The sequence below is a fragment of the Hemiscyllium ocellatum genome, chromosome 12, assembly GCF_020745735.1.
Source record: "Hemiscyllium ocellatum isolate sHemOce1 chromosome 12, sHemOce1.pat.X.cur, whole genome shotgun sequence".
Taxonomy (NCBI): domain Eukaryota; kingdom Metazoa; phylum Chordata; class Chondrichthyes; order Orectolobiformes; family Hemiscylliidae; genus Hemiscyllium; species Hemiscyllium ocellatum.
In genome coordinates, this window is record NC_083412.1 from 99,057,329 (window position 1) to 99,083,102 (window position 25,774).

Consider the following 25,774-nt stretch of genomic DNA (forward strand, 5'->3'; position numbering starts at 1 on the left):
ACAGCAGTTCAGGCAGCATCCAACGAGCAGCGAAAGCGACGTTTCGGGCAAAAAGCCCTTCATCAGGAATAAAGGCAGTGAGCTGGAAGCATGGAGAGACAAGCTAGAGGAGGGTGGGGTGGGGAGAGAGTAGCACAGAGTACAATGGGTGAGTGGGGGAGGGGATGAAGGTGATAGGTCAGGGAGGAGAGGGTGGGGTGGATAGGTGGAAAAGGAGCTAGGCAGGTCGGACAAGTCCAGACAAGTCATGGGGACAGTGCTGAACTGGAAGTTTGAAACTAGGATGAGGTGGGGGAAGGGGAAATGAGGAAGCTGTTGAAGTCCACGTTGATGCCCTGGGGTTGAAGTGTTCTGAGGTGGAAGATGAGGCATTCTTCCTCCAGGCGTCTGGTGGTGAGGAAGCGGCGGTGAAGGAGGCCCAGGACCTCCATGTCCTCGGCAGAATGGGAGAGGGAGTTGAAATGTTGGGCCACGGGGCGGTGTGGTTGATTGGTGCGGGTATCTCGGAGATGTTCCCTAAAGCGCTCTGCTAGGAGGCGCCCAGTCTCCCCAATGTAGAGGAGACCGCATCGGGAGCAACAGATACAATAAATGATATTAGTGGATGTGCAGGTAAAACATTGATGGATGTGGAAGGCTCCTTTAGGGCCTTGGATGGAGGTGAGGGAGGAGGTGTGGGCATGGGTTTTACAGTTCCTGCGGTGTCAGGGGAAAGTGCCAGGATGGGAGGGTGGGTCGTAGGGGGGCATGAACCTGACCAGGTAGTCACAGAGGGAACGGTCTTTGTGGAATGCGGAAAGGGGTGGGGAGGGAAATATATCCCTGGTGGTGGGGTCTTTTTGGTGGTGGCAGAAATGTCGGCGGATGATTTGGTTTTTGCGAAGGTTGGTAGGGTGGAAGGTGAGCACCAGGGGCGTTCTGTCCTTGTTACGGTTGGAGGGGTGGGGTCTGAGGGCGGAGGTGTGGGATGTGGACGAGATGTGTTGGAGGGCATCTTTAACCACGTGGGAAGGGAAATTGCGGTCTGGAGGCCATCTGGTGTGTTCTATGGTGGAACTGGTCCTCCTGGGAGCAGATACGGTGGAGGCGGAGGAATTGGGAATACGGAATGGCATTTTTGCAAGAGGTAGGGTGGGAAGAGGTGTAATCCAGGTAGCTGTGGGAGTCGGTGGGTTTGTAAAAAATGTCAGTGTCAAGTCAGTCATCATTAATGGAGATGGAGAGGTCCAAGAAGGGGAGGGAGGTGTCAGAAATGGTCCAGGTAATTTTTAGGTCAGAGTGGAATGTGTTGGTGAAGTTAATGAATTGCTCAACCTCCTCACGGGAGCATGAGGTGGCGCCAATGCAGTTATCAATGTAGCGGAGGAAGAGGTGGGGAGTGGTGCCGGTGTAATTACAGAAGATCAACTGTTCTACGTAGCCAACAAAGAGACCAGCATAGCTGGGGCCCATACATATGCTCATGGCTACCCCTTTGGTCTGGAGGAAGTGGGAGGATTCAAAGGAGAAATTGTTAAGGGTGAGGACCAGTTCAGCCAAACGAATGAGAGTGTCGGTGGAAGGGTACTGTCGGGGACGTCTGGAGAAGAAAAAACAGAGGGCTTGGAGGCCCTGGTCATGGTGGATGGAGGTGTAGAGGGATTGTATATCCATGGTGAAGATGAGGTGTTGGGGGCTGGGGAAACGGAAATCTTGGAGGAGGTGGAGGGCGTGGGTGGTGTCTCGAACGTATGTGGGGAGTTCCGGGACTAGGGAGGATAGGACAGTGTCGAGGTAGGTTGAGATGAGTTCAGTGGGGCAGGAGCATGCTGAGACAATGGGTCGGCCAGGGTGGTCAGGCTTGTGGATCTTGGGAAGGAGGCAGAACTGGACAGTGCAGGGTTCCCGGACTATGAGGTTGGAAGCTGTGGGTGGGAGATCTCCTGAGGTGATGAGGTTCTGTATGGTCTGGGAGCTGATCGTTTGGTGATGGGGGATGGGGTCATGGTCTAGGAGGCAGTAGGAAGAGGTGTCCTTGAGTTGGCGTTTGGCTTCAGTGGTGTAGAGGTCAGCACACCAGGCTACCACTGCGCCCCCTTTATCTGCTGGCTTAATGGTGAGGTTGGGATTGGAGCAGAGGGATTGGAGGGCTGAGCGTTGTGAGGGTGAGAGGCCGGGGGAATCTTCTGGAATGTTTGAGGAGCGCTGGTTATGGAGGTGGGTAGATAAAAGTTTGTTGTACTCACTAGGTAGTTTGAGAATTCAAACCTGGAAGTAAAGAGCTGATGTGTGTACAAGAACCTTTAAAGATGCCAGATTGTTGCAAACTCACCAATGTCCCTTTCGGGAAGGAAACCAGTCACAATCTATAAATCCAGTCCAACAGCAACATGTTTGAGTTTTAACTTCCCTCTGAATGGGACAAGCAGCCGCACTGTTAGAATCAAAACCAGGACATCTGAGCCTGGCTCTCACATCATTAAACCTATTCAGCCCATCAAGTCCACACTGATGCTTCAAAGAGCATTCCACATAGATCCACCGTACTGTATCCCCATAACCCTACATTTCACATGGCTAATCCACCTAACCTGCACATCCCTGGGCACTATGGCCAATTAATTTACCTGCCCAGTCCTTGGACTATGGGAGGAAACCAAAGCACTTGGAGGAAACCCACAGAGACACAGGGAGAATGTACAAGTGCCGCACAGACAGTCACCCGAGGCTGGAATTGAGCCTGGGTCCCTGACACTGTGAGGCAGCAGTGCTAACCACTGAGCCACTGTGGGACCACTAGTTGTATGCCTTACCCAATCTGCCTGATTGAAGGAGGAGAAAAAAAAACAAAGAAATATGGTTTTGAGAGCTTGGGAGACAACTTTTTTGAGTAAGATTTGTCACAATGTCAAAGCAGTGAAAATGCATCTGTGGGAAAAGAATCTGAAGTGGAATGTACAAGAAAACAAAGAAAGGAGGTGAGTGGGAGAGAATTGTTTCTCACCCAAGGTTCTGCTCAAGTGACGATGCTCTGTATCAATCACTTCATCTGTGATTTTAAATTTGCATCTGGATGTTCAGAAGCCTTCACAGTTAGATTATTGTTAAAAACTAATGAAATTATCTAAATTTAGGTAAAGAATTTTGTCCTCCTCAGCCAAGTTGGATTGACTCGATGCAGCAGTTTTAATTGCTCCACCACTGGCAGCCGTCCCAGCAACTGCCAGGCCCCTGGGTTCGGGAATTTCCTTGTTAAACTACCCCCACCTCATTCTTCTCATTTGTAACAGCCTTTAAACTTTCTCTTTAACCAAACATTGAGGGATTCAAGGGATCGGAGGAGCAGGAAGGAGGGTGGAGTTGAAGCCAAGATGAGGGACGATTGGATTGAAGGAGCAGGTTGGATGGGCTGAATGGTCTACTGTACCTGATCAGCAGGCTGTGCATATCAGGAAGAGGGGTTGAGTAGATATAGGACAGGCAGTTGGATAGAGAGAGTTGGGCTGCCTTGTTTGTTAGAAATTAAGTTAAATCGATCTGTGTGGGTAGCGTTGAGGAACCAAAAGAGAAAAAGACACAAGAACAGAAATTGCTGGAAAAGCTCAGCAGGTCTGGCAGCATCTGTGGAGAGACATCAGAGTTTACATTTCAATCAGTGTTTCAAACTCATTTATTCTGTTTCCATCCGGTGTGTATTTCAGTTCAACATACTCAAGTCCTGCATTGACCACTCCCTGCTTATGGTTGTCCCCACATCCGCTGTGCCTGAGGTTAGACTCCTGACTCGTTCCATACTCTCTGTTCTATTACTCGTTTAATGACATCTCACGTAGTCAACCACAACCCCCCAACCCCTCCTCCCTGCCTATAACTTTTTCCATAATTTTCCATGGAACTGAAATCCCCCTACTCCCCCATCCCCCCTTTTAGTTTAAAGCCCTATCTTCAGCCCTAGTAATATGCTTCACCAGGACTCTGATCCCAGCCTGATTCAGGTGCAGCTCCCTCCTTCCCCAGTACTGGTCCCAATGTCCCATGAATTCAAATCCATTTCTCCCACCCCACTATTTAGTCATGTGTTTACCTCTTTAATCATGCTGGCACTGAGCCAATTAGTTTATGGTTCAGGTAGTCATCCAGAGATTATTACCTTTGTGGTTCTGCATTTTAATTTAGCCCCTAGTTGTTTATATTCCCTCAGTAGAACCACCTTCCTCTTTCATCTGGTATTCGTTGGCACCTACATGCACCATGACCACTGGATCAGGGCTGAGAACTAAATATCCAAGAATCTGATCGAAAGGACAGGCAGTTAGACAGAGAGAGTTTAGATTAGATTACTTACCGTGTGGAAACAGGCCCTTCAGCCCAACAAGTCCACACCAACCCGCTGAAGCGGCAACCCACCCATACCCCTACATTTACCCCTTACCTAACACTACAGGCAATTTAGCATGGCCAAGTCACCTGACCCGCACATCTTTGTGACTGTGGGAGGAAACCGGAGCACCCGGAGGAAACCCACGCAGACACCGGGAGAACGTGCAAACTCCACACAGTCAGTCGCCTGAGTCGGGAATTGAACCCAGGTCTCAGGCGCTGTGAGGCAGCAGTGCTAACCACTGTGCCACCATGCCGCCCAGATGGGCTGCCTTGCTTGTCAGAAATTAAGTTAAATCAATCTGTGTGGGTAGCGTTGAGGAACCACAAAGGAGAAAGACACAAGAACACAAATTGCTGGAAAAGCTCAGCAGGTCTGGCAGCATCTGTGGAGAGAAATCAGAATTTACATTTCAGGTCCAACAGCCCTTCCTCAGAACTAGGAAAATAACAAAAAGTTGGTTTTCATGCAGAAGGCAGGGTGGGGGAAGGGGATAAGGAGTAAACGTAAGGTGGAGATAGAATCCAAAGAGAGAGAAGAACAGTTGGACAGACAAAGGAGTGGATAATGATCAGCCTGGGAGAATGAATGGCTGCTAATGGGTTCTATTAGTGACTAACAATGGGTTGTGTGCAATAGCAGATTATTTGCCTGGTGTATGAGGACTGGGGTAAGCACATGGGAGAAGGTACCTCGAGCCCAAAAATTATTAAACTCAATATTAAATCCCAGAAGGCTGCAGGGTCCCCAAGTGGAAAATGAGGTACTGTTCTTCCAGCTGACACTGAGCTTCACTGGAGCACTGCAGCAAGCCTGAGACAGAGGGAATAGGGTGGGGTGTTAAAGTGGCAGGCAATTGGAAGCTCAGGGTCTTTTTTGCGGGCAGAACGTAGATGTTCTGTGAAGTGGTCATCCTGTTTACGCTTTGTTTCACCGATGGAGAGGAGACCACATTCTGAGCAGCGAATGCAGTAGACTAGATTGTGAGAAGAGATTGAAAAATGTCCATTTTACAGAGGAGGAAGTGCTGGATGTCTTGAAATGCATAAAGGTGGATAAATCCCCAGGACCTGATCAGCTGTACCCTAGAACTCTCTGGGAAGCTAGAGAAGTGATTGCTGGACTTCTTGTTGAGATACTTGTATCATCAATAGTCACAGGTGAGGTGCCAGAAGACTGGAGGTTGGCAAACGTGGTGCCACGATTTAAGAAAGGTGGTAAGGAAAAGCTGGGAAACTATAGACCAATGTGCCTGACATCAGTGGTGGGCAAGTTATTGGAGGGAATCCTGAGGGACAGGATTTACACATATTTGGAAAAGCAAGGACTGATTAGGGATAGTCAACATGGCTTTGCAGATGGGAAATCATGTCTCACAAACTTGATTGAGATTTTTGAAGAAGTAACAAAGAGGATTCATGAGCGCAGAGCTGTAGACATGATCTATATGGACTTCAGTAAGGCATTTGTCAAGGTTCCCCATTGGACACTGGTTAGCAAGTTTAGATCTCATGGAATACAGGGAGAACTAGCCATTTGGATACAGAACTGGCTCAAAGGTAGAAGACAGGGTGGTGGTGGAAGGTTGCTTTTCAGATTGGAGGCCTATGACCAGTGGAGTGCCACAAGGATAGGTGCTGGGTCCACTACTTTTCATCATTTATATAAATGATTTGGAATATGAGCATAAGAGATATAGTTAGTAAGTTTGCAGATGACACCAAAATTGGGGGTGTAGTGGACAGCAAAGAAGGTTGCCTCCGATTACAACAGGATCTTGACCAGAGTTGGAGTTGCAAGGGTTGGAGGATTTAAGCTATAGGGAGAGGTTGAATAGGCTAGGGTTGTTTTCCCTGAAGCATCGGAGGCTGAGGGGTGACCTTATAGAGGTGTATAAAATCATGAGGGGCATGGATAGGATAAATAGACAAAATCTTTTCCATGGGATAGGGGAGTCCAGAACTCAAGGGCAGAGATTTAGGGTGAGAGGGGTAAGATATAAAAGAGACCAAAGGGGCAACTTTTTCATGCAGAGGGTGGTACGTGTATGGAATGAGCTGCTAGAGGAAGTGGTGGAGACTAGTACAATTACAGCATTTAAGAAGCGTCTGAATTGGTATGAGCAAATGGGACTGGATTAATTTAGGAAGTCTGGTTGAAATGGACGAGTTGGACTGAAGGGTCTGTTTCCATTCTGTATATCTCTATGACTATGACTCTAAGTACCGGTAAAGTGCTGCTTCACCTGAAAGTGTGTTTGGGCCCTTGGATACTGAGGAAGAAGGAAGTAAATATACAAATGTTCTGCCTTCTGCAGAGGAATGTGCCATAAGGCCTTGGGGGTGGAGGGGTTTGGTTAGGGTAGGTGTTAGGAGCGAAGGAAGAATGGACCAGGGTGTGTGGCAGAGAACAGTCCTTGCAGAAAGCGGACAAGGGAGGGGAGGGATATGTGTGTCTGGTAGTGGTATCATGCTGGAGGTTGTGAGAATGGAGGCTAATGATCCATTGGATGTGGATGCTGGTTGGACACTAGGTGAGATCAAGGGTGATACTATCCTGCTGTGGGAGGGGAGAGGGGAGGTGTGTGTTGAAGTACAGGAGTTGGGTTAGATGGCTGACGACCTTGTCAACTACAGTGCTGGGGGATCCTCAGTTGAGGAAGAAGGTAGCAATATCAGAAAAGATGTGACAGAGTTGGAGGAACAGGGAAAATGGAATAGAGTCTTTACTGGAAGCAGAACTTGAGGATGTCTAGTCAAGGAGACCATGGGAGTCAGTTGGTTTGTCGTGGAAATGAGAAAATACAATGATGGAGTTGTGTACAGGTCTCCCAGCAGTTGTCAGTGCTGGAAAGAAAATCAATCAAGAGATAGAAGAGACAATTAGAAAGGCATGATTATAGTATTCACAGGGGCTTTAATGGGTGGACAGCCTGGGAAAGTCAGAGTGGTAGCAGGTCTCAACAAAAGGAATTCACAGGATGTTGACAAGATAGTTTTTTTTTGGAGCAGCTTGAGGTAGACCCCATGAGGGAATAGGCAATTCTGGATTTGGAGATGTGTAATGAGGCAGACTTGATTAGGAAACTTAAGGTGACGGAACCCCTAGGGGGCAGTGACCATAAAACGTTAGAATTCATCATGCAGTTTGAAAGGGAGAAACTGTAATCAGACATAATGGTATTACAACTGAGTCAAGGTAACTACAAAGACACGAAGGAGGAGCTGGCCAGAGTTGATTGGAAGGGGAGCCTACAAGGGAAAGTGGTGGAGCAGGAAAGGCAGGAGTTTCTGGGGGTGATTCAAGAGGCACAGCAGAAAATCACCACAAGGAAGAAGAAATGCACTGAGGGGATGACAAGGTAACCATGGCTGACAAAGAAAGTCAGGGACAGTGCAAAAGCAAATGAAAAGGCATTTAATGTGGTGAAGATTAGTAGGAAACCGAAACATTGGAAAGCCTTTAAAAACTAGCAGAGGACAACTAAAAAGAAATAAGGTGAAAGAAGATGAAATATGAAAGTAAGCTGGACAGTAATTGAACAGAAGATTCAAGAGTTACTTTTAGATATATAAGTAAAAGAGAGGCAAGAGTAGACACTGGACAGTTGAAAATTGAAGTTGGAGAAGTAGTAATGGGGAATAAAGAAATGTTGGAGGAACTGAATGGGTACTTTGCTTCAGTTTTCACAATGGAAGACCCCAGCAGTATACCAGGACTTCAAGAGAATCGGGGGCTGAGGTGAGTGTAATGGCTAAGAATAAAGAGGAGGTGCTGGGGAAACTGAAAGATCTGAAGGTTGATAAACCATTTGGACCAGAGTTGTAAAGGAAACAACTGAGGAGATTGTAGAGACATTGGTGGTGACCTTTCAGACATCACTGGAATCTGGGAGGGTTCCAGAGAACTGTAAAATGACTTACATAACAGCCCTGTGTAAGAAGGGAGGGAGGCAGAAGACCGAAAACTATAGGCAGGTGAGCCTGACCTCGGTTGTTGATCAGATTTTAGAGTTCATTCCGAAGAATGAGATTGGAAAGTATTTGGAAGTGCATTGTAAAATAGGACGGAGTCAGCACAGCTTTGTCAAGGGGAGATCATGTCTGATAAATCTGTTAAAATTCTTTGAGCAGGTAATGAGCAGGTTAGACAAAAGAGAGCCAGTGGATGTAATCTGTTTAGATTTCCAGGCAATCTTTGACAAGGTGTCACACAGAGGATGCTAAACAAGATCAGAGCCCATGGTGTTCGGGGCATGGATAGAGGATTGGCTGACTGGCAGAAGGTAGAGTGGGGATAAACGAGTCTTTTTCAGGATTGAGCAAGTGACTAGTGGAGGTCTGCAGGGAGCTGTGTTGGCACCACAACTATCCACATTATACATTAACAATCTGGGTGAAGGAGCTGAGGGCATTGTTGTTAAATTTGCAGCTGACATAAGATAGATGGTGGGACAGGTAGTGTTGAGGAAGTGGGAAGGCTGCAGAAGGATTTGGACAGGCCGGGAGAGTGGGCAAAAAAGTGGTGGATGGGATATAATGTGGGAAAGTGTGACATTCAGCACTTTGATTAGATTACTTACAGTGTGGAAACAGGCCCTTCGGCCCAACAAGTCCACACCGACCCGTCGAAGCGCAACCCACCCATACCCCTACATGTACCCCTTACCTAACACTACGGACAATTTAACATGGCCAATTCACCTGACCCGCACATCTTTGGACTGTGGGAGGAAACCGGAGCACCCGGAGGAAACCCACGCAGACACGGGGAGAACGTGCAAACTCCACACAGTCAGTCGCCTGAGGCGGGAATTGAACCCAGGTCCCTGGCGCTGTGAGGCAGCAGTGCTAACCACTGTGCCACCGTGCTGCCCCAACTGTGCCACCGTGCTGCCTTTGGTAGGAAGAATTGAGGCATGGATTGTTTTCGAAATGGGGAAAACCTTCAGAAATTTGAAGCACAGAGGGACTTGGGAGTCTTGGTTCAGAATCCCTTAAAGTTAACATACAGGTTCAGTTGGCAGTTAGGAAGGCAAAGACAATGTTAGCATTCATTTCAAGATGGCTTGAATACAAGAGCAGAGATGTGTTATTGAGGCTCTGGGTCAGATCACATTTGGAATACTGTGAGCAGTTTTGGGCCCTTTATCTCAGGAAGGATGTGTTAGCTTTGGAGGGGGTCCAGAGGAAGTTTACAAGAATGACCCATCTACAATTGATGGAGTTTAGAAGAATGGGGGTGGGGTGGGGTCTGATTGAAACTTACAGAATACCGAGAGGCCTAATAGAGTGGATATGGAGGGGGCTGAGTTGAGTATGGTTGCTATTACAAAAGGGAAAGTGCTAGAAAAGCTAAAAGTCTTAAAATTGATAAATCTCCTGGCCCTGATGGGATACATCCTAGAGTTCTGAGAGAGGTGGCTGAGGAAATAGCGGAGGCATTGGTTGAGATCTTTCAAGAGTCACTGGAGTCAGGGAAAGTCCTGGATGATTGGAAGATCAAGAAAGGATCATCGTTCAAGAAAGGATCAAAACAGAAGATGGAAAATTATAGGCCAATTAGCCTAACCTCGGTTGTTGGTAAAATTCTAGAATCCATAATTAAGGATGAGGTTTCTAAATTCTTAGAAGAGCAGAGTCTGATTAGAACAAGTCAACATGGATTTAGTAAGGGGAGGTCATGCCTGACAAACCTGTTGGAATTCTTTGAAGAGGTGACAAGTAGGTTAGACCAGGGAAACCCAGTGGATGTGGTCTATCTAGACTTCTAAAAGGCCTTTGATAAGGTGCCACACGGGAGGCTGCTGAGCAAGGTGAGGGCCCATGGTGTTTGTGGTGACTATTGGGATGGATTGAGGATTGGCTGTCTGACAGAAGGCAGAGAGTTGGGATAAAAGGTTCTTTTTTGGAATGGCAGCCGGTGACGAGCGGTGTTCCGCAGGGTTCAGTGTTGGGGCCGCAGCTGTTTCGCATTATATATTAATGATCTGGATGAAGGGACTGGGGGCATTCTAGCGAAGTTTGCAGATGATATGAAGTTAGGTGGACAGGCAGGTAGTACTGAGGAAGTGGGGAGGCTGCAGAAGGATCTAGACAGTTTGGGAGAGTGGTCCAGGAAATGGCTGATGGAATTCAACGTAAGCAAATGCGAGGTCTTGCACTTTGGCAAAAAGAAAAACATAGACTGCTTTCTAAACTGTGAGAAAATTCGTAAAGCCAAAGTACAAAGGGATCTGGGAGTGCTAGTCGAGGATTCTCTAAAGGTAAACATGCAGGTTGAGTCCGTGATTAAGAAAGCGAATGCAATGTTGTCACTTATCTCAAGAGGGTTGGAATATAAAAGCACCGTTGTGCTACTGAGACTTTATAAAGCTCTGGTTAGGCCCCATTTGGAGTACTGTGTCCAGTGTTGGTCCCCACACCCATACTGGCACTGGAATATGTCCAGCGGAGATTCACATGGATGATCCCTGGAATGGTTGGTCTAACATATGAGGAACGGCTAAGGATCCTGGGATTATATTCATTGGAGTTTAGAAGATTAAGGGGAGACTTAACAGAGATGTACAAGATAATACATGACTGGAAAGGGTGGACGCTAGGAAATTGTTTCCGTTAGGCGAGGAGACTAGGACTCGTGGACACAGCCTTAGAATTAGAGGGGGTCAATTCAGAACAGAAATGCAGAGACATTTCTTCAGGCAGAGAGTGGTAGGCCTGTGGAATTCATTGCCGCAGAGTGCAGTGGAGGCCGGGACGCTAGATGTCTTCAAGGCAGAGATTGATAGATTCTTGATGTCTCGAGGAATTAAGGGCTACGGGGAGAATGCGGGTAAGTGGAGTTGAAATGCCCATCAGCCATGATTGAATGGCGGAGTGGAATCGATGGGCCGAATGGCCTTACTTCCACTCCTATGTCTTATGGTCTTATGAAGAAGATGTTTCCATCAGTAGGAGAGACTAAGACCCAAGGGCATAGCCTCAGAGTGAAGGGACAACACCTTTAGAACTCAAAAGATGAGGTATTTCTTTAGCCAGAGGGTAGTGATTCTGTGAAATGCATTGCTACAGAGGGCTGTTGACACATCAAGTCATTGAGTGTATTTAAGACAGAAATAGATAGGTTCTTGAGTAGTAAGGGGATCAAGTGTTATAGGAGAAGCAGGTGAATGGTGTTGAGAAACATATCAGCCATGATCGAATGGAGGAGCAGACTCGATGGGCTGAATGGCCTAATTCTGCTCTTGTTTGTTGTGTTGTGTCAGCTGTTAATGTTCCCTTATCTTGTTTGGTGTTAAGTCTTGTTTGTTAATCATGCTTGTGAAGTGCCTTAAGATATTTTACTAAACTATTGGCACCATATAACTTCAAGCTGTTTTTGTTACTCATGACCAAAGTGCCACAACAAAGTGGTTGACTCTTTTCAGTGACCTTGTCAGGTACTCAGTTGCACAAAGAAGTTCACCATCTCCACCTTCTTAGAGGAGTGAATGACGGGCAGGAAATGTTGGCTTTACCAGGGATGCCCAATTTGAAACTAGATAAGAAAGAATCCATTCCCACTTGCGTTAGGACAGTGAGAACAAATCCCCAAATCAATCCCTTTCTCAGCTTCCCTTCAAACTGCCAGCACTGCTTTGGTACAGGGTACAGATGTACCAGGGTCAAAGCTGGGGCACTGCAAGAAAAAGGAGAAGGCTTTGTGAAAGTTCATCGGAAGAGGAAAATGGTTCGTGATGGGGATTGAGGGTTGACAGTACGGATTGACACGGTTCTCCAGATTCCGAAGCACACTTACTGAAGGCCATGACCCAGGGTGTAGCTGTCTCAGAATATGATCCAGGCTGACACTCCCAGTGTAACATTGCCGATGGGGCTGGGGACCCATCCTTGGTGAGAGAACCTGCAATAGTTTACAAAGAACAGCGGGAGATTTCTCCCAGTGTCTCTCTTCTTTAGAATATTCCTCCTTCAATTGATTGTTATTATTCAAGATAACCAGATGGTGAAAGATTGAATTGCAGCCCTGCTCTTACATGTTTATGTCCCTTATTTATAGAGATTCACATTCCAAATCTGTATCACCGAGGCAGCAACCACAGTTTCTGTCTGCTCCTCAGTTACTCTGCACCATTTTACATTCAGTTCACACCAAGATCACAAAAATTTGTTCCCTGGATGTTTATGGATTGGCTGATTGTGAGACCTTGCTTCTGGGTCTCCTGCATTACTGTAGTACATTCGGAATATGATTCACTGTTAAATACTTTGAAATGTCCTGAAGTTGCAAGAGTTGATATATAAATGCAAGCTCTTACTTTCTTCATCTGTACCATGGCGGGGGTGGGGGATGGGGAATGCACTCTAAGTTGTTAGTTCAGTAAAAGCTGTCACTGGTTTTGCTCAGAGGACGCAGCAGTTGCTGGCTGGGCCAGCAATTATTGCCAATGCCTAATTGCCCTTGATTAGATTAGATTACCTACAGTGTGGAAACAGGCCCTTACCTAACACTACAGGCAATTTAGCATGGCCAATTCACCTGATCCGCACATCTTTGGACTGTGGGAGGAAACTGGAGCATCCGGAGGAAACCCACGCAGACAAGGAGAGAACATGTAAACTCCACACAGTCGCCTGAGGTGGGAACTAAACCCGGGTCTCTGGCGCTGTAAGGTAGCAGTGCTACTACTGTGCCACCATGCCGCCCATGAACTGAGTGGCTTGTTTAGGACATTTCACAGGGCAGTTAAGAGTCAGTCACATTGTTGTGGGTGTGCAGTCACATGTCGTTCAGACCAGGTAAAGATCAAAAAGTGTTCAAAAAGCACAACTAGTCAGGCAGCACCTGAGGATTCTGCTTGATCTGCTGTGCTTTTCCAGCACCACAGTTTTCAACTTCGACTCTCCAGCATCTACAGTCCTCACTTTTTCTGAGACCGGGTAAGGACATTAATGAACCGGGTCGGATTTTAGAACAAAATACAGTGTTTACATGGCTGCCATTAGGTTAACTTTCCATTCCACATTTTCCAAAAAAAAATTAAATTCAACTTTCACTATCTGCCATGATGGGACTCAAACCCAATTCTCCAAAGGCTGGGCTCCTGGTTTATTAACCCAGTGACATTCTCACTATACCACTGCCTGGCTTTGAACATAAATTAATAATTCCATATAGGGCAGTGAGATTGCATTTGGATTGATATTGGGCCATGTGGATTCATATTGGGATTAGTGTGGGATTAATTCAGAAATTGGGGAGAGAGAGGAGCCATTGTACGAGCAGAATCAGAGTGTCAACTATACATGCACTTTGATACTTCAACTTCAGAGGAAACCTCTAAGAACAATAAATCTGCAGGTGTTTAGATATCAGACTCAAACCATTCAGGCCAGTACATCTGTGACAGCTTGTTTCTACACCAATGTCTCAATCTCTTCCACAAGTCCAGCTAATATCACAGACCTGGTCTCTGTCCATGGTCCTGAATTAATCCCAATCCTATTGATTCTATCTGGATCCCTGTGGACTGATGTCAATCCAACTGCAGTCCCACTGCCCTATATTTAATTATAATCTACCATTCAGTTATTGATAGGGGGGCATTGTATTTATAACTGAAAAGCAATTTGAATACAGTAACTGAAGTTGTCATGTCCAATTCTGCAGCCTGAGAGGGCACATGTGGTGAATTAATGGTTGTCTGTGAAGAGTTGTGCCTGTCAGAGGGTTCAGCAGGCATTGAGCATGAACCTACCTCAACACAGAATGTTGGAAAATCTGTCAGAGATCTGTGTGGGTGAGAACACACACCAGCTTTGCCAATGGCAGGCCCTGCTCCAACACTTGAGCCAACTCATACCTGACAAGTGCCAAATTCAAATGCCTGAACTTACTGCCAAATAAAACGTTCTGGAGGTGTTGTTTTACAATGAGAGCACCATCTGTAACTGGGGTAGAAGTGCCCAAGAGAACTCCATTCTGGAATCAGGCAATATCATATAAAATTGAATCGTTGATATCCTTCTGGAACTAACTAATGGATCCAATAATCTGGGACAAAGGAGTAAAAACCTGATATCAGGCTGTCAGACATTATTGATTATTGTGATTCCTTCAGTTTTCTCAGGGTCCAGGTTTTGTTTAATTTGTTCAAGGGATGTAGATGTTGCTGACTGGGCCAGTATTCCTCACCCACTCATACCTGCCCTTTGATGCTGATGGTGAGCTGCCTTCTTGAACCACTGCAGTCCACCTGTTGCATGTTGACCCACAATGCCGTTAGGGAGGGAATTCCAGGATTTTGTTGAAGCAGCACTGAAGGAATGGTAATATATTTGCAAGTCAGGATGGTGAGTGGCTTGGAGGGGAACTTTCAGATGGCAGTGTTTCCATATATCTGTTGCCCTTATCCTTCAACATAGAAATGATTGTGGAATTGGAAGGTGATGTCTAAACAGCTGAGACATGTTACTGATGTGCATTGTGTTGATAGTACACATTGCAGCAACCTACTGTCAATAGTGGAGGAGTGGAAGATTGACGCAAATTAAGCAGATTATTTTGTCCTAGATGGCATCGAGCTTCTTGAGTGTCACTGAAGCTGCACCTGTCCCATTTAGGAGTATCTCATGCACTTCACAAAGAATCAACACATAAGAACATTTCACTTTCTCATTAGTTCTGATGAAAGGTAATTGCCCTGAAAAGGTACCTTTGTTTCTAACTGTAGTTGCTGTCTAACCTGTTTGGTTTTGCCAGTTTTGTTGTCCTCATGTTATTACATGTCAGCTCCTTCTGGGTGAGCTCAGCTCAGATACAATGGTGCAGTTTCCATTTCTTAAAAGCACAAGTAGCTCTTAGGCCAGGATCACCTCCAATGAATCATAGACAAGGTCAAGGGAGCTTTACTCTGTATCTAACCCTGTGCTGTACCTGTCCTGGGAGTGTTTGATGGGAACAGTGTAGAGGGAGCTTTACTCTGTATCTAACCCTGTGCTGTACCTGTCTGGGAGTGTTATATGGGAACAGTGTATAGGGAGTTTTACTCTGTATCTAATCCTGTGCTGTACCTGTCCTGAGAGTGTTATATGGGAACAGTGCAGAGGGAGTTTTACTCTGTATATAATCCCACGATACCTATGTGGTAGAATTTGATAGGGCAGTTTTAAGGAATCTTCCCTCTGTGTCTAACCCCATCATGTTCCTACCTGGGATTGTTTGAAGGGGACAGTGTTGAGGGAGCTTTGCTTTCAGTTTGAAGGAGTAGAGACAGCTTTAGTCTGGATCTAACCCCATGCTGTCACTGCCCTGGGCGTGTTTGATGGTGACTGTGTCGGAAGAGTTTACTCTGTATCTAACCCCATGCTATCCCTGTTTTGAGAGTTGATGAGGACAACATAAACTGAGCTTTACTCTGTATTTAACCCCATGCTGTCCCTGTTCTCAGGCTGTTTGATATCAACATTTGAAAGTTCCTAGGTTGGAAAATGCTCAACTTCCTCATTCTCACCTTGATGAGCCTAAAAATAGATCAGAAAAAAAGTTTCCTTAGTGACAAAACTAAGACTTAGTCAGAAAGAATCTCCTCATGAATCCTACCCGTACTTTGAATATTTAAGTTTATAAAATTCATTTACATTTCGGTTTGCGTTGAGCTAGTTGATGGCTGACTGTGCTGACACTAATAGACGGATTCGCACAATATAGCTCATCTTGTTTTAATCAGCATCAGTCATATACAGATGGATGAGAAATGGAAATATTATTTGGCATTGATTGTTCCCCGGTCTCGTAATCATGGACCTTGTGTCAAAAGCTGTGACAAGACTGTGGTCTCAACACCATGAGGTCCTGTCAGAATACTCCAATCACAGCCTGTGATGCACAGAAAGCTAACTCATTGTATGAATCAATTTTTTTATCACAATTGAAGCCTGCTAATAAATATAGAAAATGTTAATCATGAATTTTTCTGCACATAAGGTGCCATCGCCAAATACTCCTAGGATGCTGTCACAGCCACATCAGGTGTGTCCACACAATGGTTCATGATCTGTGAATTTGTATAATTTATTTCACTCCCTGTAAGTTTGCTTGGTGTTCCAATTTAAAAATAACCAGAGGGGAGCTTTTGTCTTTTATTGAAGGTTATTTGCTGATAGTCACTAAGAGTGATAATTATTAAATAATCAAATCCACAGACAAAGATTAAAATTAGATATAGAAAGAAGATACTTATAAAGATGGCAATAAAATCAGTCTCAGTTATTATTACAGGCCCAGGAGTGAGAGGTTAGTTAGCTCAATGGAGAGTGATAGGTCCAATTCCTTTATCAGCTGAGGTGACCATGAAGGACTGTCCTTCTCAACCTCTCCCTGGTGACCCTCAGGTTAAACCACTACCAGTTGTGTTTCTCTGTAATGAGAGAGTAGGGCAATGGGGGCATTTACTTGCCCAAAGATTCTCTTTCTGAAATGAATTGATTGAAAAATCTTGAAGTCAGAATTTAGAAGCTGTAATGGTTTCCGTGGTTGGAGGTTGCTCTCACAAGTGTGTTCTGGGAAGGAATGAAAACTTCTTTATTTCGCTTTTACCACACTACAGATAGGATCCTGGTTTATATGGCAGCATATTCACTGGGGTTCCATTGTATGACTCCCTGTTGAGAACTTTTCTCTCTGGTGCTGCCTCTCAGAGTGCTTTGTGTTGGTTTTTTTTCCAAACGATGGTTCAACCTCTCTTACACAAATCAAAACTTAAGAAAGCTGCTATTTTAATTTTTGATGAATCGTTACTTTACAAAGGAAAATCACTTACGTGAGAATTCCACTTAAGAGTTGGAAGTGCTCTTTCCAGTCTCTTGCTTTTCTCAGTACCTTTGAATTCATACGTCTGTACAAGGATTGATTGCATTGTGCAACGGTTAAACAAATTTTGAATGTCTCCCTTTGTGGTTGATGCTGAGATTACCATCAGCCTGTCAGGCTTTCTGCTAAAGGGAATCAACAATTGACAGAGATGAGACTGCTCTGAGCCACCTTACAAGAAGCTGTGCCTGAGGTAAAGGGACAGCTTAGCTTTCTCTATAAAATATATAACATAATTTAACCATCATGACCAGACAATAACAACATGTTAAATATAGAGCAAAGCTCCCTGTACACTGTCCCCATTAAACACTGCAAAGACAGGGACAACACAGGGTTAAATATAGAGCAAAGCTCCCTCTACACTGTCCCCATTAAACACTGCAAAGACAGGGACAACACAGGGTTAAATATAGAGCAAAGCTCCCTCTACACTGTCCCCATCAAACATTCCCTGGAGAGGGACTTAGATAAAGAGTAAATCTCCCTCTACACTGCCCTGGGCACTATCCCTGGAGAAGAGTTCTTCAACATGTCTGGTCCACCCAGTCATAAAGACCCCTGGGGTTCCCCGAGTGCACCCCCAGGGCCAATGGATTGCACTGTCGAACATGTTCTCTTACCTCCCCTACCTGTGAAACCTGGGACAAGACTGAGAAGTAGGGGGAGGGAACAAAAACCAAAAGCCTTCTGAGGGCATATTGGTGGCTCATGTGACATTGTACTGTGTATAAAGTATCATGTGTCTATAAATGTTAACAGTTTTGCAAGTTTACCCTCAAAGTTTTCTATCTCCCATGTATGTTTCTCATACTTTGTTGCCTTTTAAACATTCCCAATCCTCTGACTTGCACTAATTTTTGCCACATTGTACGTATTTTAATTCAATTTAATGCTATCATTAACATCCCTGGTTTACTATGGTTGGCTTATCTTTTCACTGGCATACAACTTTACTGCAAATCATGAACTTTATATTTTTTTAAATGTCTGCCAGCCTTTATTAATTGTCTTTGCTGCTAAATGCCTTTCCCAGTCCGCTCAGGCAGTTCTGTCATCATTCTTCTGTAATTACCTGTTTTAAGTTTAGCGCAATGTTTCCAACCCAAGCTTCTCACTCTCAAACTGAATGCCAAATTCTACCATGTTATGGTCACTATTTCCTGGGGATCTTTTACTCTGACATTATTTATTAACGCATCATTCGGTCCAAAATAGCCTGATCCCTGTTTGAATCTACAACACATTGTACCCAGAAACTGTCCTAAATACACTATGAATTCTTCTCCTTGGATTTCTCTGTCAATCTGACTTTTCGTATCTACATGAAGTTTAACATCACACATAATAAGGACCACGATTTAAGGAAGAAAGATCTAATGGTGTTATTGTTAGCCTATTGATCCAGAGACCCAGATAATGTTCTGGGGACCTGGGTTGGCATGTCCTTTTTGGGAAGCCATGATGTGTAGATATTATGTTGGGCTGGGGTGTACAAAGCCAAAAGCATCACACAACACCAGGTTACAGTCCAACAGATTTATTTAAAATCACAAGCTTTCGGAGCGCCAAATAAATCTGTTGGACAATAACCTGTCGTCGTGTGATTTTTTTTTTCACGCAAGAACCTACTCTCCTGGTCTGGCTTACATGTGACTCCAGACCCAACATGGTTGACTCTCATCTGCCCTCTGAAATGGTCTATGCTCAGTTGTATCAATTGCTAAATGAAACTGGATTTGTCCGGCTTCTTGTCTACAGGACATTCCTGGATGATTTTCCACATGATCAGGAGATGCCAGTGTCATAGCTGGCCAGATTGCTTTGCCCATATCCCCTGAGTGTATAAAAATGATTAATATGTGCCTTGGTACCACACCTTCATCAACTCCAGATTTATTGAATTAAATTGAATTGTCATGCACATTCAACATAGAATACAGAGAGAAGTTTATACCAGCGCTGTGAATTGGCACCATTCTCATTAACTTAAAATAAAATAAAGAATAAAGAAAGCTAACTTTAAGACCAACTTTTTCTTCTATGCCTCCAAAGTCCCCCTCCTGGTTATCCCAGCCCAATTAACCCTGTAGTATAGTCATTGTTAGAGGGCCTGATGACTATTCAACCAAAATCTTACTTTTTTTTGTTTCTTACCTCCACCCATGGGTCTGCCATCATCCGATCCAAGATCGTTTCTTGTTATTGTACTTATTACATCCCATAGCAACATTGTTATTGACCACCATTTCCTATCCTTCTGTCCTTTCGAAGAGTCACATGCTCCGGAATATTTAATTCCCAGCTTTGATTTCCTTGTCACCATGCCTCCATAATGTCCTTAAGATCATAACCAGTAACCTGTCTCTGTTTCACTAATTCAATTATTTTGTTTTAATTCTCTTTTCATTCTATTTGATGCTATTTTCTCCATTTATACACTCTCTCCCTTCCTGTCCCAATCTGGCCATGACTATCCAAATAGATGCCCTGTAATTCTGCCATATCCTTTCGCTTTGTCAGACTACATTTCCCCTCTTCCCTAATTTAAAGCCCTCTCTACAGCACTAGTTATTCAAATCACCAGGACTCTGGTCTCAGCATGGTTCAAGTGAAGCCCCATCCCATCAGAATGGCTCCTTTAAACGAGCCCTCCAAACTACTTACTTTTTAATCTATTTGAACATAACCTATATATTAGTCTATCCCTTTGAGTGATCTAACCGGACATTTCTGGACAAGAGCCCTGACCGATACCTGTGTTAGCTTTGGTTGCTATGGAGCCTCAGGGGTGATTATGACCTCCCCCCTGGACTGGAGAGGCTTAGACCCAGTGACAGAGATCACTCTGAAATGATGCCTGGTTGTGGCCAATCCCCTGGAGTGGAGTTGGAAGCTGCCCTTGATGTACACTTTCTGAACCCTCTGACTGTCTAATACTTCCATGGACTTCAGTGAGGACCATTTTGCTTTGAGATGCTTGCCCATGTAATGTTTTTTTCTGTCTAAGCTGCTGGCGTATGATGCAGGAATGAGTTTTATGTAGCACACTGCTATAAAGTAGGAGGTGGGCCCCTATGTCTGAGGATTGCTGAGGAGCAAGGCAGTGCTTTAGAGTGGCTAAGCTAACGGGCAGGAAAAGCTGTGAGTGTGCAGTAGGAGTGCTAGGAGAACAAGCCATCATGCCCTGAGCTGCAGGCTGGTCTAAAACAGTAAGCTGGGGCTTACCCAGCATACAAAGCGCCCTTAGAGCAGCTAGAGGCCAATGTACCCTGTAGGCACTCTGCCTCTATTCCTGATGAAGGGCTTTTGCCCGAAATGTCGATTTTCCTGCTCCTCGGATGCTGCCCGAACTGCTGTGCTTTTCCAGCACCACTCTAATCTAGAATCAATATCACCTCAAAGACCAAACTCAGCTAAAAGATGCAGTGAGATAGAACATAGAACAGTACAGCACAGAACAGGCCCTTCAGCCCACCATGTTGTGCCAACCATTGATCCTCATGTGAGGTAAACCTGATGTACGAACTCTCAAATTTCTGTGACCATATGCATGACCAGCAGTCTCTTAAATATCCCCAATGACCTTGCTTCCACAACTGCTGCTGGTAACGCATTCCATGCTCTCACAACTCTCTGTGTAAAGAACCCGCCTCTGACATCCCCTCTATACTTTCCACCAAACAGCTTAAAACTATGATCCCTCATGTTAACAATTTCTGCCCTGGGAAAAAGTTTCTGGCTATCAACTCTATCTGTGCCTCTCATTATTTTGTACACCTGAATTAGGTCCTCTTTCTTCCTTCTTTTCTCCAATGAAAATCGTCCGAGCTCAGTCAACCTCTCTTGGTAAGATAAGCCCTCCATTCCAGGTAGCATCCTGGTAAACTGCCTCTGAACCCTCTCCAAAGCATCCACATCTTCCCTATAATAGGGCGACCAGAACTGGACACAGTATTCCAAGTGCGGTCAAACTAAAGTTTTATAGAGCTGCAACAAGATCTCATGACTCTTAAACTCAATCCCCCCGTTAATGAAAGCCAAATCACCATATGCTTTCTTAACAACCCTGACAACTTGGGTGGCCATTTTAAGGGATCTATGAACCTGCACACCAAGATCCCTCTGTTCCTCCACACTGCCAAGAATCCTATCTTTAATCCTGTACTCAGCTTTCAAATTCAACCTTCCAAAATGCATCACCTCACATTTATCCAGGTTGAACTCCATCTGCCACCTCTCAGCCCATCTCTGCATCCTGTCAATGTCCTGCTGCAGCCTACAACAGTCCTTTATACTATCAACGACACCTCCAACCTTTGTGTCATCTGCAAACTTGCTGACCCATCCTTCAATCTCCTCATCCAAGTCATTAATAAAAATTACAAACAGTAGAGGCCCAAGAACAGAGCCCTGTGGAACACCACTCACCACTGACTTCCAGGCAGAATATTTTCCTTCTACTACCACTCGCTATCGTCTGTTGACCAGCCAAGTCTGTATCCAGACAGCTAAATTTCCCTGTATCCAATTCCTCCTGACCTTCTGATTGAGCCTACCATGGGGAACCTTATCAAATGCCTTGCTGAAGTCCATATACACAACATCCACAGCTCGACCCTCATCAATTGGTTGATGGTTCTGATATTGAGACATCTCATGTGATTTTGTCACATTTTTTGCCATGCCCTTATTAGATTCCACAAAGGGACTGGGTGGAATTAAATGCAACAACTACACTCAGGCTCTTTATTGCTGGCAGGCTTAGTAAGCTGGGATTTTCTCAAGTTTGGCTGGAATTTGTTCAAGGCGCTGAGATGAAAGGCTCATGTTTAAAATTACATGGGTGGTACAAGGCCCTCACTGTTATGATCAACATTTATGCTTCACAAACATCCTACGATTGCTGTTAGTCTAACCTTTCCACTTGATCTTTTCATTTCTGTCTTACTCTCAATAAAATCCAGCTTCCCCTTAAAAGTAGCTATCGTCTGCCTCAATCTGTTCCTCATCGTCTCCATTGGCTGAGTAAATTCACTTCATGAATTCCCAATTGGTTTTATTAGTGTCTGTAACTGTGTGTATAGCCCGTACATCTGGACTTGTTTGCAAATGGAAACATCTTTATTTATCAAGTGTTTATCAGTATTTTGAAGACTTCAGGTTACTGTCAGTCTTCAGTTTTCAGTAGGTGAGAGGCCCAGTTTATTCTGCTGTCTATCGTGGGTATAACTTTTCTGTTTTGATATCATTCTTGAAAGTCATTTTTTGCACTCTTTTTGGGAAATGAAGAATAAAACAGTTATCCAAGTGTTTGTTCAACACAATTTTAACACAGGCAGAAGTGGATACTGCAGATGCTGGAGATTAGAGTGGTGGGGGAAAAGCACAGCAGGTCAGGCAGCATCCGAGCAGCAGGAAAACCGATGTTCTGGGCAAAAGCCCTTCATCGAAGGCCATTCCTGGTGAAGGGCTTTTGCCCAAAACGTCGATTTTCCTGCTCTTCAGATGCTGCCTGACCTACTGTGCTTTTCCCCCACCACTCTAATCTTGACAATTTTAACATACTCTGTTTTTCACCCTGTCTCACTCTATCCCCAGCAACTACTATTTTGTTTTTCAATTCTTCAGTTTAAAAAAAACTACCACTTCTGTAGCAACATTTAAAGAAATATTGATTGTCTGCTCTCCTCTACGGCAGGAACACCATATCTGTGTTCCTTTTTAGAAAATTTAGGGTGTTATTTGAGTGTCAATAACTGTTTGTTTTCTCCCAATGCTTGCGAAAATAGTCACGTCATATTTGCAGTGGCTTATTCAGATGATTCTATTTTGTCGCTCAACAGTTTGTTTTGTCATAAAGACCATAAGGAATAGGAACAGGAAATGGCTATTCAATCCCTTGAGCCCCCTGCCATCCAATGAGATCATGGCTGATCTGACATTCCTCACGTCTGTGTCCCCCTCCCCCACCTATTACAATTCTACTTTGTAAAGAGTTCCACCAAAGAATCACAAGCCTCTGAGTCATCACCCTCATCTCAGTTTGACATTGATGCCCCTTTGTTCTGAGACTATGCCCTCTGGTTCTAGTCTCTCCCATGAGGGGAAACATTCTCTCAGCATTGACCCTGTCAAGCCCCTTAAGAGTCTTAAAAATTTCAATGAGATCACCTCTCATTAATAAGACCATAAAACAGAGGAGCAAAAATTAGGCCATTCAGCCCATCGAGTCTGCTCTGCCATTCAATCATGGCTGATAAGTTTCTCAACCTCGTTCTGCCACTTTCTCCCCGTGACCCCTGGTCCCCTTGATACTCAAGAACCTATCGATTTCCGTCTTAAATACACTCAATGACCTGGCCTGCAAAGCCTTCTGTGGCAATGAATTCCATAGATTTCCCACTGTCTGGATGAAGAAGTTTCTCCTTATCCAAAAAGGCCTTCCCTACACTATAAGGCTGTGCCCTCAGGTCCTAGTCTCTCCTACCAATGGAAACATCTCCCCAACATCTTCTCTGTCCAGACCTTCAGTATTCTGTGTATTTCAATTCGATCCCCCCCCCTTATCCTTCTACACTCTATTGAGTATAGACTTAGAGACCTCAAATGTTCTTACAAGTTCAGCTTTTCTTTCCTGGGACCATTCTCGTGAACCTCCTCTGAGCACGTTCCAGGGCCAGCTCATCCTTCCTGAGATACGGGGCCCAAAACTGTGCACAATACTCCAAATTATGGTCGACCCAGAGCCTCATTGAACCTCAAGAAGTACATCCCTGCTTTTATGTTCAAGTCCTCTCAAAATAAATGTTATCATTGCATTTGCTTTCCTAACTACTGACTTAGCCAGCAAGGTTACCTTCAGAGAATCCTGGACGAGAACTCCCAAGTCTCTTTATACTTCTCCCTAATTAGAAAATCGTCCATGCCTCTATCCTTCCTGCAAAGTACACAATGACATACTTTCCCATGTTGTACTCTACCTGTCACTTCTTTGCCCACTCTCCTAACCTGTCCAAATCCTTCTGCAGCCTCCCCACCTCCTTAATGCTACCTGTCCCTCTGTCTATCTTTGTATCATCTACAAACTTAGCCAGAATTCCCTTAGTTCCTTCATCTAGATTGTTAATATATAAAGTGAAAAATTGTGGTCCAAACACTAAGCTTTGCAGAACACCAGTTGTCACCAGCAGCCATCCTGAGAAGGATACTTTTTTTCCCACTCTCTGCTTTCTGCCAGACAGCCAAGCTTCTGTCCATGCTAGCACCTTGCTTCTGACACCATGGGCCCTTACCTTACTCAGCAGCCTCCTGTGTGGCACCTTGTCAAAAGCGTTCTTGATGTCCAGGGAGATAACATCCATTGGCTCTCCTAGGTCTAACCTGCTCGTCACTTCCTCAAAGAACTCTAGCAGATTTGTCAGACATTATCTCTCCTTGATGAAACCATGCTGACTCTGCCCTATTTTACCAACTTTCAACTATTCAAAAATTTCATCCTTCACATTGGACTCCAGTATCTTACCTACGACTGAGGTTCGGCCAACCAGTCTATAATTTTCCATCTTTTGCCTTACTCCCTTTGTAAACAGGGGTATCATGTTAGTAATTTTCCAGTCCTCTGGGACCCTCCCTGATTCTAGCTATTTCTGAAAGATCACCACTAATTCCTTCACTATCTCTTCAACACTACGGTGTAGTCCATCTGGGCAAAAGTGAGGACTGCGGATGCTGGAAATCAGAGTCAAGATTAGAGTGGTGCTGGAAAAGCACAGCAGGTCAGGCAGCATCTAAGGAGCAGGAAAATCAATGTTTTGGGCAAAAGCCCTTCATCAGGAATGAAGGCAGGAAGCCTCCAGAGTGGAGCTAGCACCACTCTAATCTAGACTCTGTAGTCCATCTGGCCCAAGTGATTTATTCACCTTTAGGCCATTCAGTTTTTCTAGCACCTTATCCTTGGTGATGGTCTCCATACTTAGCTCTGCCCCCTCACTCTGTTGAATTTTTGGGATATTACTCATGTCTTCTACTATGACGACTGATGCAAAGTACTTATTCAGTTCTTCAGCCACTTCCTTGTTCCATACTACTATCTCTCCAGCATCACTTTCCAGTGGCCCAATAGCCATTTTTGCCTCTCTTTTGCTCTGTATATATCTAAAGAAACTCTTAGAATTTTCCTTTATATTACCGGCTCGCTCACCCTCATTTTTAATCCTCTCCCTCCTTATTTCTTCTTTGATGCCCTTTGTTCGTCTTTGTAAGGTTCCCAATCTTTTGATTTCCCACTGCCTTTCCCCACATTATATGCTTTCTATTTTGCATTTATACTATCCCTGACCTCCTTAGTCAGCCATGTTTGCCTCATCCTCCCTGTACAATGCTTCTTTTACCTCGGGATGAACCTCTGTTTTTTTTGCAAGTTTTCAGAAGATTTGTAGCTCAGGTTGAAGTCCTGTATGTAGATTTACTTGCTGAGCTGGAAGAACCTTCTAGGTCAATAAGCAAATCTACATCCATCTCTGCTGTGTCTCCTGAATT